Source organism: Hypanus sabinus, chromosome 16 (genome assembly GCF_030144855.1).
Source record: "Hypanus sabinus isolate sHypSab1 chromosome 16, sHypSab1.hap1, whole genome shotgun sequence".
Classification (NCBI taxonomy): domain Eukaryota; kingdom Metazoa; phylum Chordata; class Chondrichthyes; order Myliobatiformes; family Dasyatidae; genus Hypanus; species Hypanus sabinus.
Genome location: NC_082721.1, coordinates 36,826,029 through 36,840,860, shown reverse-complemented (window position 1 = coordinate 36,840,860; position 14,832 = coordinate 36,826,029). Strand labels below are relative to the sequence as shown.

The window sequence follows — 14,832 nt, the reverse complement described above, 5'->3', positions numbered from 1 at the left end:
GAGTTTTGACATTTTCAGAACCTAATTTAAATATCAAAGGAGTTTTGATCACCTTAGTTTCCACCAGAGTTAGAAATGAGGAATTGGCAAGTCTGAATTTTGGGCACTCAAACCCAAATCTAGGGCATGGGCATCATTTTGGTGGACACAATACAGTTCCTATATTAAATACAAGATCACTTTCATAGGGGAATGTAACAATTTTTAAAGAAACAATACAATGCCTTCCTCTTGTAATGACTTCTTGATAAAAAGTGGGGACCATTCTTAATGGTAGTCACAACAGTGGAATTCATCCATTGTAGTAAGACATAATGGAATACAGTTGCAAGGTAGAGCAAGTTAGTTCTAAAAACCCAAGCTATTTTTTCTTCTCCCATCTTCATGTCTTTGAAATCTTATGTGAAGGAAATAAAACAAACTGCAGATGCTGGAAATCAGAAATAGAATCAAAAACTGTTGTAAGTACTCAGCATGCCAGGCAGCATCTAAGGAGGGGGAAACAATTCTGGTCAACAACCATTTGTTAGAACTGGAAAAAGTGCAAACACGAGATAGAGAAGATCATCTGAAGTGTTGTTTATCTATAGATGTTGCTTGATCCACTGAAGTTTTCCCCAGTATTATTTGTTTCTTCTGACACAACAAACACTGTCCTCACAGGAAAACACCATTCGTCAGTGTTTTCTACTAGCTTGTCTGGGGGGTGACGGGAGGGGGGGAGGGTCGGGGGAAGAGAAGGGGTCAGTTAAGGGAGAGGAGAGTTTTATTGCCCCCCCCTCCGATCTTCTGTCATCATTGACTTGAAATCCCCACCCTTCCAAGCTGATTAAAGTTTGTCTTCTGCAAAAATTGAACCAAATCAATGAAATGAGACAAAGCCAGGAATATAATTAACAATTCAGTGAATTTAAACAGTCATCACATTATAAAGGACAAACACTTAAATGAAATAGAAGCTGGAATTTTTTAATATCTGCTTTTCATTTCTTTAAGTTTCTGGGCACGAAATGGGAAATGATGGACTCTACGTTCTTAAACTTGAACACTGATAAAAGGAAAAGCTGGAATTAATTAAGCTACTTGGCTATAGTGTTGGGCACTAATCAGCCTGCACTCACCCCTCTACTGAATATATTGATTCATCGGAGTCACAGAAGCATATCAGTCATTTCAATGTTTTCCATCTCTGTTCATGGAGATCAAGAACTTTGTGATATTATCTAAAAGCTGCAAGGTATTCACTATTTAATCACAGATACCATTTCCTAAATGGATTTTTACGGCTTCCCCTAATGTCTGTCCATGTAATACACCTGATCACTGCGTTTGTATGAAGACAGTAAAATCAAAGTAGCAAAGACCTCAGCCAGGACTAGGTTCAACACCTAAAGCAACGAAAGCAATGGAGGAAACCACCATGAAGATAACTGCAGAAGGAAAACAGATAGCTTCTCCTGCCAGCGGTGCTCATACAAGGAGATGTGTTACATGCCAGCACTACCATTTAAACACACAAAATGAGAGACTTCCCCGTGATCTTCAGTTGACAGAGACCCTGAATAGACAATAGTTGCTGTACAGAAAGTGTTTATAAGAAGAACTGCAAAAGGTTGGGAGGTAGTTAACAGTAGTTGCGTGTTATTGGTTAGGAAGTATCCACTAGTTTCCTAAACATTGAACTCGCTTTCATCCCTTGCCCTAGCGGATCTTATTTTTGCCCCGAACTCTTCCAGGTTCCTTCACTGGCCCACACTGAATTAGCAAATGCTCAGTCGGGATGTTGCAATCACCCCGTCCTCTTCTACCAGATGTCTCCAGTAGCCGCTCCCGCGAAGTGGGAGGGCTGGGTGGGATAGTCAAGATAAGGGCTCCGTAAAAGGACCTTGAGCCCCTCGTTCTCTCCCTTGCTCTTACACGCCGCCGTTCCTCGAAATCCAGGGTAGTCGCAAAGCACCTCATCAGGGGCGACTGCTGTCCGAAAAACACGGATAAAAACAGCACGAAGTGAACGTTTTACGCCCTCCCCCATTAAAAGAGAACTAACGATCGTAACCGAGATAGGAGGCTGACAAAGAACCAAGCAGCCGGTGAAAGATGAATATAAAACAGCGTTTTCAGATAACGAACCCCGAACCTTATTTCAATGCACCTGTACACGGCTACATAGCAAAGCTAGAGCCGGCAGAAAAGAAGGCACTCCCCAATCATTCCTCTGAAGTGAGCCGATTTCTCTACCACCCCCTCTCGGGTTTAATAAATGCCAATCACGGCACGCTTTACCAATGATCGAAAGCATTTTCATTTTGCAATAGATTATCCATTAGCTACTGCCAGTGGTTAGTGCAATGGAACCATTTAAATAACGTAAGTAAGACATTGCTACTGTGCTGGTCAGAGGCAGCGCAGTCGATTGCAAATCTCACGCAAAACCAAATATTTACAAGTTCCTCTAATCCTTCAGTGAAGTGAAGTGGGGGAAATTATATAACGGGTTTAAATCGCAGTTTTGTTTTTGCTAATCTCGGATTTAGAAACTCCCTTTTAAAACACCTTTTGGGATCCTTTACAAACAAGTCTGTTTCGCTTAAAGACGGAGTAAACGAAAGGTTAGTGAAAGACAGTTACACTAAGATTAATTCTTCTCCAGTACAGTAGACATGTGCTAAGAAATTCACGATTAATAATATTGTAAAATAATACACACCTAATTATTATTAACAGTCAAGTAGATATCAGAAGAGGCTTTTGTTACCTTGATTTCAGAGTCAAGCGGCTTCTGTATGCACCCGGGGTAAGCACTCGCTCGAATTACCTTGTTAGCTGAGGCTTTAACACTCTAGGAATCGACTGGCAACCACGCAGTGCACGGATCGCTTCACTAATCACCCATCCGTGGGGTCGTTTCGGCTCATGTTCTCAACTAGTTGCCTCCACACCTGCCCTGCTTTTGCGCTCAAGTCCAAATGCTACTCCTTCGCAGATGTGACGGGGAGAGGACTACGGGAAGATAGTGCTGGAAGTCCGTTTAGACCCACAGCAGCTGAATACAGTTGAAAGCCACCTGGTTCTGTTGTGCCTTTCGCAGTGTGGAGATCCAGGAAGACTGGGGAGAGGACAGCAGCCGAGAAAGTGATTTGCCCTTGCAGCGTGTGTGTGGATATGTAGTCTCTCTCTTTCCCCTTCAGTGTCTGTGAAACACACTGCACGGATTTGGGGCTGAGCTCCCACCTCATACCTCTGTGTGATACCAGGAGCGCACACAGTGCCCTCATCTCACAGCTACTCCAAGCACCAGCCTCCGGCGTGTGGCAAAACCAGAACTGGATTCGACACATAAACTGGATTGGACTACATTTTCTTTCCCTGCGTAGCTGTGAATTTTTATCCTCCCCTTCCAATGCATAACAGATAATCCTTCACCAATAATAATAATCGTGCATAAAATATTCGTTTTACTCCTGACCACAGTCTTGGCAGTAAAAGCCATATTTTAAATTCAAATGGAGAATTTAGAAATGTATCAAAGGTAATTTTTCAGAATCCTATTCGTTAATAGTTTATCAGGAGGCATGGTTTTACATAAGTTAAACATTTTGAAATAATATTTGGATATAATGAGTAAATTCAGAGAGTTCTATAAATTTTTACAGAAGCAAGTAAAGGAAATTTCTCCTTGTTCTACTCTCTTTCTTCAAGGGTCTGGATGTTGCTAGACTAAAACTCAAGGACAGGGGCATCATTTATATCTCTGGCCTAAATGGCATTACTTCACAAGTATGGAGTATTGTTCTTGGATGAAATGACTTTCATTCTCACTCAGTATCCTTACATATGTTTTTTTTTCAGTTTTAATTTACCATCAAGTGAACAATACCAGTTTCTTTTTTCCTCCTCCATAATGCACAGCGAGGTTGAGGTAGAATATTGTTACCTCGGTAACCACCGTAGGTCAAATCAAATTAACTCAGCATAGATTATAAATCCTGCCCATACCTACAATGCTAACTTGCCATGGATATATTGTTTTATCTATGTCAGCACTCTCCTCAGATAATGTGAGAGTCATGATTTAGGCTATCTTCTTCCTTAGTGGGGAACTGAGATCAAGCCCAGATGCCTTAGCTCAGATTAGATGATCAAGGATTTGAGTTAGGACTTGCTGCCCTGTAATATATTGCCCAGCACCACGTTATACTGATATGGTGCTATTCGATCAACCAGGAAACAATGTTCTTCATATTCTGTCATATATTTATCAATTCAGGTCATATGGTTTATCACTAGAAAGAACAGCAGCCTTGGTGTTAGGATGGAGATGGACAGGAAAACTATAAGACATAGGAATAGAATTAGGCTATTCAGCCCATCGAGTCTGCTCTGCCACTCTATCATGGCTGATCCCGGATCACCCTCAACCCCATTCCGTTAAGGAATGGAGACCGGTGTAATGGATATTTAGTTTCCATTTTTCTAGTGCCATGTTGGCTAAGTAAGTTATCAATGATTAAATCACACAAAGAGAGAGACAGACTCTTGACTTGCAAAAGGAAATGACAAGCAATAGCAGCTACATAAATTTTGACCTGTCGTTGCTGATAGTTCAATGGAGACACAAAGCAGTATAATTGAGGAAAGTTTGGACCAACAACTGATGAGCCAGTGGAGGAAGTCCCACGTCAGAAAGAGCATATTGGAAGTGGTGCCACAGGCAACATGCTTTCAACAAGGGGAATTGGCGTCACAGTGAGTCGCACAGCATTGAACTGAAACAGCTCCCTCAGGGGCATCATTAATGTGCTCCATTAGACTGTCCCAATTTCAGCAGCTGCATTTATTTTTGAAGTTAATAAAGCCAAATACTCAGTACAATTAAATCAGCATAAGATCTTGAACCTCCTCATTGTAAATACTGAGCACGAGAAAACTCGTGTTTATGACTTTGTCCCTTCTCATTTAGTTTTTACTTTGAAGCAACCGGAAAGGGACAAGGAGGCGACAATTCGCAGTGGGAGCTAAGATATTTGAGACCATTTATTTGGGAGGCTTGCCCTGGGCTGTCTCCTCCTTAACTCAAAAATTCCAAAGGACCAAGTCACAGCTCCCAGCTTCCTTATCTAGGCTGCAATGTGCATTCTTGACATCAAACTTAAAACTATTCCCCGAATTCCCTATGGAGCAATAAATTAAGATGTACCATAGTAATCTGCTTCTCAACTCTTACTCACCAGGAAACCAGCAGGTGTCAAACACTTTGTGCAGTGCCATGACTTACCCCTGACCCCCTCACACATCAATAAACATTGATATGAGCTTCTGATCTGTGAATCACCCACCTCCCCCACTTCCCATTAATGTTTGGAAGGTGAATCAGAAGAACAGCACTGAAAGAAATGCAAAAGCACTTGACTGCAGACAAGTAGTTGATCAAGCTTTTCTAGCAGAGTGGCAGTCAGCCAGCAATGTGGAAATGATCTGTGAATGAAGGAAAATACCTTTGACTGTCAGTTACAGGTATAAAAAGTACCATAGACGCAGGTGAAATATGCTTCAACGCACTGTTGTTAATACCACCACCCCACCTCTCTTCCATTCTTGAAATCCCAGTTCCCACAGCCGCAGCAATGAATCGATAAAAACTTGAAAAGCTAACTTTGCTTTTCCGCTCTCTCTCTGTCTGAGCTGCTGAATGTTTCCAGCAATTGCCACGTTTTTGAGGAAGGGTTTGCTGGTCCAGGAAAAATGAAATTGGTGTCTGGTGGGACTTCGTTATTGAACTGCAGTCAATCAGATCAAACTCCCAACACTCCCAGGTGCCACCCCAGTAAATGCCACAGCTCTCCAGAGCATGAGAAATTTGTATTTGTAGCCAATTCCATTACTACATTACTATTCAAAAGGCACGTATGCACAATGCAACTCTTCGTAGCTTCCTATGTACTTAGCCACATTGAAGCCTCTGTACCATGATGCTTCATTTTCATTATACTGCCTTGTTAAAAATTATAAAGAGGACAATAAATTCTACCAATGCATAAGGAACAAGGTGAAGTACAAAATGGCACACAAAAATTCTAATCTAAGGACATAGCGTTTTTCACTTGCATATTTGTTAAAATTTCAGCTGTCTTTAATAGATTCCTGGGCTGCAATGTGCAGGATAACCCAGAGCTGGCAGTGTTTGCAAGACAGTAAGTTAATCAAACTCTCATGGCTTTAGAAAATGATCAAGAAATGTATTTTGCTTCAAAAGAAACATACATTTCCCACCACTCGTCCCTACCCTGCCCCCAAGTTCCCCTTCCTTATTGTCTTGAAAGTGTGGGCACTTGCTGGAATATGTTGCCATGAGTACAGACAGCCTCTCCGCCCAAGTGTCCATTCTTTGAGTGATGATTGACACAGTAGTTTCGAAGTTGCAGCCAGGTCAATTGCTAACGTATTTTTTACATGGAGTAACAGGAAGGAGCTGTCACTGTGCAAGTGTTCATGTCAGCAGCTCCCAGACGAAGAACGTGATCACACCAATAAACTTGGCCGCAACATGACTGGCATGCTGTGCTATGGTGGGCTCTATTCCTGCGCTCAGTTGCTTATTGTGGGTAGTCTCCTCAGAACAAGCTGCTTTCCTATGATCTCCATAAACGTAGGCTCGTGGCAACTCCTGTCTCATTCTTTAGCTGAGTTCAAGATACAACTGTTATCTGATAGGCAGACATTTCCTTAACCTAAACTCACAGTGAGTTAAGGAGGCAGAGTCCAGCAGCACAGAAAAAAGCCTTTTGGCTGACTGTGTGTGCGCTGAACATCAGGCACTGAATTGCATTAATTCTACGCTCATCCACTTTATTCCTCTCACATCCTTTTTGTGGAGCAAAACGGAGGAAACCCGTGGGGTTGGTGGAAGAATGTGTAAACTTCACACATATAGTATTAGAAGTCAGGACTTAATCCAGGTTAGTGCAGCCACGAGGCAGAAGCTCTACTAGTTATATCATTGTGCTGCCCTTAACTTTATTGTCACCTGTCTCAGAAATTGTCACCTTGAAGAGCCCTCTGCTCTTTCACCCACTGGGTGAGATTCACCCCACTAATTTTTGCTCCTGTTCAATCATTCCCAAGAGCTCTAGGCTGTGGATAACCTCACCCTCAGGTTTTTTTTGTATTAGTTCTGTCTTTTAGAGCTCATAGTTTGTACCATCTAATCAAAACCATACCAATTCCCCTCATGATCATTTGGAGTTAGAGTTAGAGTTCTCACTAACAAACTTTAGAGCTGATGTGATTCTGTGGATCCAGGATCCAAGTGTGGAGTTAGGTTACCTGGAGGAGATGATTGCATTGTGGCTTGTTGGGTGGGCAGGGGAGGTTGGCGTGATAAGCATAACTGCGGGCAGAAGGAGGATTCCGTTTTGAAATTCAGAAGTTGCAAAGAGAAAGATTCCTGGTGCTCTGCAACATTTATCTGCAATGTGCCACTTGACTGGTTCCCTCCCAAATTAGTAGGTGTGAGGCATGATAGGCAGCACAGATAGCGTAATGGCAAAGGTAGAGGAGCTGTTGCCTCACAGTGCTAGAGACAAAGGAACAACCTTGACCTAGGATGCTGACTAAGTGGAGTTTGTATGTTCTTCTGTGAGTGTATGGGTTCTGCAGAGGGCTGCGGTTTCCTCCTATCTCAAAGGTGTGTGGATTGGTTCAATTGTACCACTGTAAATTGCCCCAATTGTATCAGTGAGTGGTGGGGAGAGGGGCAGAGAGCTGATGCAAACAAATGGAATTATTGCCGGACCAGTGCAAATGTGGTTGATAGTGACTGCTAACTTGGTAGGCTGGCAGGCCTGTTTCTGTGGTGTGTCTTTCAATGATTACAGTATATTACTCTTGCACAAGAGCACAGGTGGAAATTGTGTTACATTGGGCTGGGTTGTTCCAATTTAGGGGCGAAAGGATCTGCTCATGCAGATTTACTGATCTCCCAGTTATGATAAGGTAGGGTACAATGTGGCCTGAAGGAGGTTACTGCCTATGCATCTGAAAACATTTTGGGTTACACCTTTTAATGAGTTCAGGCTGCCCTACAGTTTCCTGGGATCCGCTTTCAACTCTCCAGCCAGGGTCACTACACTCAATGGCCACTTTATTAGGTACACCTGCACACGTGCTCATTAATGGAAATATTGAATCAACCAATCATGTGGAAGCAAATCAATGCATTAAAGCATGCAGACATGGTAAAGAGGTTTATTTCTTCTTAATACTACTAATTACAATGGGAAAGAAATGTGATCTAAATTTCTTTGACCATGGAATAATTGTTGGTGGTAGATGGTGTGGTTTGAGTATCTCAGAAACTGCTGATCTCCTGGGATTTTCATGCACAATCATCTCTAGAGTTTCTAGAGCCATTTCTAGAGCCACAATCATCTCTAGAGCCATTGAGTGGATATCTACATTTGCATTTTGTGCACTTTCTAAATTATTTCAATGATATAGAGGCCCTATAATATTTGCCATCCTCCCAAAAGGCTACCACTCACCACAAATCACATCTCCAAATGGATTGTGCACCCAGGAGTGGGGACATTTCTCGGATGATGCTACCCCTTCTTGACTCCTTTCAGTGACCAATTTCACCAAAGTCTAGAGAACCCAAGCATAGATTGAAAGTAATTGGTAGAAGGATTGGAACATCAGAAAATGCTTCTCCCCTCAGATGGTGGATGTGATCAGAAGATAATGCCTGAAAAAAGTTGGAGAAGCTGGAAGCTCATCCCATGTAAATAATACTTAGGGTGTATGCAAGGAGGAATGACCTCCAGGGTTACAATCTGTGCTGGAATGTGGGACTAGGTCCCTCTTTGATGAGAACCAACATGGTGGGTTGGATGGTCTCCTTTTGTGTCATGAATTTCCTCTGTCTATAAAAAGTTGTGCCACGAGTTAAATAACATTAAAAGAAAGACAGACATTATATTTTCTTAACCATCCACCCTCCTGTTACTGGATTGGCCTTTTACTACTTTCTCTAACAGAACCAAAGTGTTCAAATCAGAAGACGTTTTAGGTATTTTGCATTTTAATCTTAAATATGACTGCAATCCAGCTATTTTTGGGAGTTAAGATTAAACCCATTGTTTTAAATTCAGAGAAGCTACCATACACAGGGTCACTGTATTTGTCTTTAACTCTTTTCTTAAAATCAGTTCCAGTGTTTAAAGTGAAATGTTGCTGTAAGGTGACTAATGAGTATGATTGATCCCTGGAGTATGTCCTGAGATTCACAGTTCCCCAATTATAACTGTTACTATAGATAACTGTGTTGCCTTTTCTGGTTTCCAGCCAATTAATAATCAAATTTACAGCTGCACCTTGTAACTCCTGACCTTTTACTGCAGAACCGTATGAACTTCATTAAACACCACAGTGAAACTATCTTGCATCCTGTTCTGAGCCATCGGACCAAATAACTCTGGGCTGCACAGTTCAACTGTTTGTGGATGAAGCTCCTAAGCAATGGATGGAGATGAGGAGGAGGGGGGAAGGATATGTAGATTTTGACCAACTAAAATGTTTTAGGATGAGTCAGCTGGGATGCTATAAACATTTCTGATTTCTTCTGATGTTCTATTTTCTGCTGTGTGTACAGCCACTTTGGATGCAGTTAAATAATTTGCAATGATTTTCCTGCCCCTATGGAATTAATTTTGCTTTTCAATAAAAAGACAAAAAATCATACACACCTGACTGAAGAAGGCACATATAATTGTCTGTGGGTGAGCTTCCTCAAACCCAGGTTGATACAGGTCCCAAGAGTTTCAATGTTAGAAATTCAAGAGTCTGCAAGTTAGGTAATGTAGAGCGGGTGGTAGTAACACCTAGTTTGCTGTTTGGTGAGGAGGATGGGGAGAAAGCATCAGCATTTTTTGTTGTTCCTAACTGCTGTTTAGTGATCCCTGATGGAATGTGTAAGGAAAGGATTAGTTATTTCTCATTATTGTTCATGTGATCATGACTTGCACTGACTTGTTTCTCTACCCACTGAGTCTTTGCAATTCAATAAGTGTTTTGAATTCACTATTGAAATCCAAATCCTTGCCTCTTTAGGAATATTCAAGAGCAAGAGCTAACTTATTTACTACACCTTACCAAAGAAGCACAGAGGTCAATTATCATGACTTTGAAAATTTCTTGAAGTAACAAAAAACGACAGACAATGTAGATGAGAGATGTGGAGTTTTTCTATTCACCATAATGCAAGTACCAAATAAGACATTGAGTGGTTTATTTAAGGAATTTACTCCAGAATATTGGAGCAATATCTGTAGGGCAATGGGATTTTTATTTATTCTGAATCCCAAATAATGCAATCCTAATTTGTACTCACTGTTTTTGTAGCAAGGCACAGATAAAACCAATGCATGAGACATAGATCTATTACAAAGCCTGTCTGTTTGTAATTTGTGCCGTTAATGAGACTGTATAACATGGAGAAAACAAACCTTCATTTAACAAGATTTCACAGCTGAAAGCAATCAGTTTACAGCAAGGAACATGAGATCTATGTATTATATCACTTTGGCTGTATGTTTTGGTTATAATCAAGCTCTCGGCAAATTTTCCTTTTGAGGGATATAAAAACTCAGACCAGGAACAATTTGATTTTGAGGGGCTTCTGCTAGGGGACTGGGTGGTGTTTTCTGTTTCTATGCTGACCCTTCATTCTTAGGTCTTGAAATCAACCCAAATTATGCGATGATCATTTTTCTCTTGTTACAAGCACTGTGTAAAATTATTTTAAGGCAGCTTCAATCCATTTCCTTTGTGGCTGTAAACTCACAGCGGAGAGCCTCTCTCTAAATTGCCAACTCACTTGGAAAGATCGAGGCTAGGCGGTGCACACAGTGATGACATGTCTCTTACTGTGATATGAGCAGAGAAGGCTGGTTAGAGGTTGGAGCTGAGACATACAGCCGAGAAAGCGTGGAGGAAGCTTTACTCTGTAGCAAATCGTACTGCACCTGAATTTCTGATGGAGGTCGAAGTTACACAGCATCCATCACTTTGACACTCACAAAAAGCAGGTGGCGTCATTCCTTTAGTTCATTCTTGAGGAACCAGATTTGCCCCTATGCTTGCATCCACAACAGAATTTACATCTGGTGCCTAGGACAGTTCTTCAGTGCATTTCAGCTTTATTTCTTTCTAGATTACCTATTTCATTTTTATTCAGGATTTTACTACAGACAAAATATGTCAATGCATAATCAATGAATGTGGTTTGTTGTTTTTGTTGTATTATCAGGCATTTGTCTATGTCTCAGCACAGAGTCTAGTTTCTCTATCAAATGTTTTCTCTTCTCTTCTGTGTTATGCCTGGGCTCTTTTACGTGGGTATAGTTATATCCTCATTCAAACATATTTCTCTTAAGGACATGGTACAGTTTTACAGGTAAATATAGAAAGGGGTAGTTTCATTGACACAGATACTTGGGCACCTTGAAGTTGCCTGGGAACATTCAGTGACTGGGTAACCACTTTACCAGGTACTGCTGCTTCACTCACCAGGGCTGTCTAGAGCTCCTGACTGCTAACTATGGCATAAACATGGACTTTGCCGAGGGGTCTGAGCACCCACAATGAGCAGGCTGCAGAATGGGGTTGCCAATAACGTTCACAAGTGTGCATGTTCCAGCCAATTAGTGCTTCATTGTGGTGCTATTTAACTTCCTCTCATTTCAGTCTTGTCTTGGCATGACAATGTCAACATTCTCTGCTTACTTTTGTCCTTGTTGGGGAAAGAAGATTACCATTTAAGTTAACACTGTAAAGGAGAGATACTTATTTAGTATTGTTACAGCTTCTGAGTCACAGTGTCGGCATTAGCTCTCAGTTTTAGCTAATGGCCTCTTTCTTCTAGCATTTATTGCTTTTCCTTTATTCTTAAAGTTCTTATTAAACATCAGTGAACTGTTCATCTCCCTCTGCCCTTGGGCCATCACCACACATCCTTGTTAGCAAGACTCAAATGACAAAATGGACGCAGCAGAGAGTGAACAGCTGACCATGGCCCTGCTATTCATTAGTCAGGTAAGACAGAAGTCACAGTCAATTGCGGCTGTTTGGGCAGAGGTGACTCACACAGTGCGACAGCTACTCGCAGAATGACAAGCCCAACCCAAAATGAAGTTTGCGGAAGAGAAGCTAAAATCAATAGAGACTGGGTTGGCAGAAGTGTCTCATGCAGTACGACAACCACTTTCAGAGCAGCAAGCCCAGTCAAAGCAGAAAGAACAGGTGTCAGCCTGAGCAGCAACAGTTCAGTAGCACACCTCAGCCGGAATCAGGTGGCAGCGATTACTGCTCGCAGGATCGCGGTTTATAAGCTTACTACTGACAACCAGAATCAGGTGGTAGCCATTACCACTTTTGCTACTGCAAGTCAGTAGCCCTCAGTCAGGTTACCCCACTCCCAGCATCTTCCACATCCTCCACTTTAACAGTCTTATCAGTATTGGCTACTATTGCCCCAGCTGCCATGACCGGACCAGAAACAGGTATTCCTTCACCAGGTCCGCTCACCCAGACGGCTGCAGACATTTTGTTATCCAGTGTGAGCTGACTTTCCAAGTCCTGGCAGGTCAGTTTGGTGATAATGAGCATAAACTTGCTTACATGGTGAACTCCCAACAAAGCCTGTTTAGTGCCCTTTGGGAATAAGGTTCCTCCACAGACCAGCTATTCCAGCAATTTGTAGTTAAGTTCAAGAGAGTTTTTGATCTTCCAGTATGGAGTCAGGAAGCTGCCCACCAACTACTGGACCTGTGCCAAGGGAAAGGGACAGTGAAGGATTATGCAGTAAAGTTCTACTTGCGGTCAAGGCAGGGTGAAATGAGAGATCCCTCATCACTGCCTTCCAGTGTGGGCTGAGCACAAGGATCCGGCATGAGATCGCAATGCATGATCAGCAGGACTGTAGGGATGACCTGATAAATCTGGCCATCTGAACTGACAACCGGCAACTGACTGGCGGAGAGAAAGATTGTCCCAAGGTTCCTACTCCTTAGATCACCACCTGTCTTCAACCCCTTCCATGTTACCCAGAACACTGTCCACGAAGGAGCCTATGCAGGTGAGGCACATGCATTCAACTCAGGAGAAACAAGATTGGTGCAGGCCAACAGGCTCCTGCCTCTACTGTGGCGATCCAGGATACCTCCAGGCATCATGTCCAAAGCACTCAGTAAAAGAGGATACCATCAGCAGGATGCTCTCTGCAAGCATCTTCCCTTAATCCTGCTTCCTCATTGTGGGAGTCTCAGACTCATGAGCTTCGGGCATTTTTTGACTCCAAGACAGCTGGGATCCTCATGGCTATCTCTCTGGCTCAAGGATGGAAAGATCCAACTCAGTAATTTATCAAGAATATTGATGTCAGGACTCTGGATAGTCAGCTTCTGATCACCAGCAACATCCACCTCTCCTCAGAACACCTCCAACGTGCTAGAAGTTGACCATAGAGAACAGCTGTCCCATCTTGTTGACTTGCCCAAAATGCTGTTGCTGCTTGGCCTTCCCTGGCTATCTGGACACCATAAAACCATAAGATACAAGAGCAGAATTTGGCCTTTGGTGCAACAAGTCTGCACAGCCATTTTGTCATGGCTGATCCATTTTCCCTCTCATCCCCAGTCTCCTGCCTTCTGCCCATATCCCTTCGTGCCCAGACTAATCAAGAATCTTTCAACCTCTGCCCTAAACGTACCCAATGACATATGCTCCAAGAATGGGGACGGGTAAGAATGTCTACCTGGGGGTGAGCTTCTTTTCTGAGAGCAAAAAAGATGGTTAAGTTTCATCTCTGCAATAACTACCAGCCCCTCAACAACATTACAGTGAAGAACCGCTACCCTCTTCCCCTTCTTGTCTCTGCATTCAACTATCTCCAGGGAACAACCATATTTTCCAAGACAGATCTATGCAATGCTTCCAACCTGGTTCATATTCAAGAAGAGGATGAGAGGAAGACAGCATTCTACACCCCCACTGGCCACTATGAGTAACGTGATGCCATCTGGTCTGGCCATTGCTCTTGCTGTTTTTCAATTCCTCGTCAACGATGTGCTCTAGGACATGTTGAATCAGTCCCGAAGAAGTGTCTCAGCCCAAAATGTCAACTGTTCACACTTTTCCATATATGCTGCCTGATCTGCTGAGTTCCTCCAATATTCTGTGTGCATGGCTTTGAATCAGTTTGTATTTGTGTATTTGGACAACATTCTTATCTATTCTTGCTCTCACCATGAATACATCCAACATGTCTGGCAGGGTCTCAGATGACTCCTCAAGAACAAACCTTATGCCAAGCTAGAGAAGTGTGAATTCCATAAAGATCAGGTGTCATGCTTAGGCTATATCCTCACCCTTTACAGAGTTCAAATGGATCCATGTAAAGTTCAGGCTGTCAAAGAGTGGTCAAACAAGTTAGGTGATGTTTAGGATTAAAGTTAGGGTTTTGCAAACTTTTATCACCACTTCATCAGAAACTTCAGTTCATTGTAGCTTCCATAGGTGCACTCACCAAGAAGAGCTCTGCAGGATTCCTATGGGCAAACGAAGCAGACCAAATATACTCAGAACTGAAGTGATGTGTTATCACTGCCCTGGTGCTGCAACACCCAGACCTATCTCATTCATTCATTGTCGAGAATGATGCATAAGATGTCAGCAGTGGAGCTCTACTCTCCCAGCGCTCTTCCATGGATAATCAGCCACACCCCTGTGCCTGTCATTCCTGTCGCTTGACTCTTGACAAGGGTGACCACAATTTTG

At 42.5% G+C, this 14,832-nt stretch overlaps 1 protein-coding gene and 1 long non-coding RNA gene across 10 annotated transcripts in view; one reads left to right on the top strand and one right to left on the bottom strand.

The window, feature by feature from the left end:
• sema6bb (sema domain, transmembrane domain (TM), and cytoplasmic domain, (semaphorin) 6Bb) overlaps positions 1-14,832 on the bottom strand; it is a 617,098-nt gene that overhangs the window by 547,188 nt on the left and 55,078 nt on the right. For 3 of the 8 annotated variants that reach the window (XM_059991590.1, XM_059991589.1, XM_059991592.1), the window contains exon 1: positions 2,756-3,498. The exons of 1 other annotated variant lie outside the window; for it this stretch is intronic. The gene's annotated coding sequence lies outside the window, so the exon portion shown is untranslated. Of the gene's footprint in view, positions 1-2,755; positions 3,500-14,832 lie in introns of those variants that run through there. 4 more of the 8 variants (XM_059991591.1, XM_059991595.1, XM_059991586.1 and 1 more) reach the window with 3 other exon arrangements.
• LOC132406234 (uncharacterized) overlaps positions 2,432-14,832 on the top strand; it is a 59,509-nt gene continuing 47,108 nt past the window's right edge. For both annotated transcript variants that reach the window (XR_009516099.1, XR_009516098.1), the window contains exon 1: positions 2,432-2,609. This is a non-coding gene — a long non-coding RNA (uncharacterized LOC132406234). The remainder of the gene's footprint in view (positions 2,610-14,832) is intronic.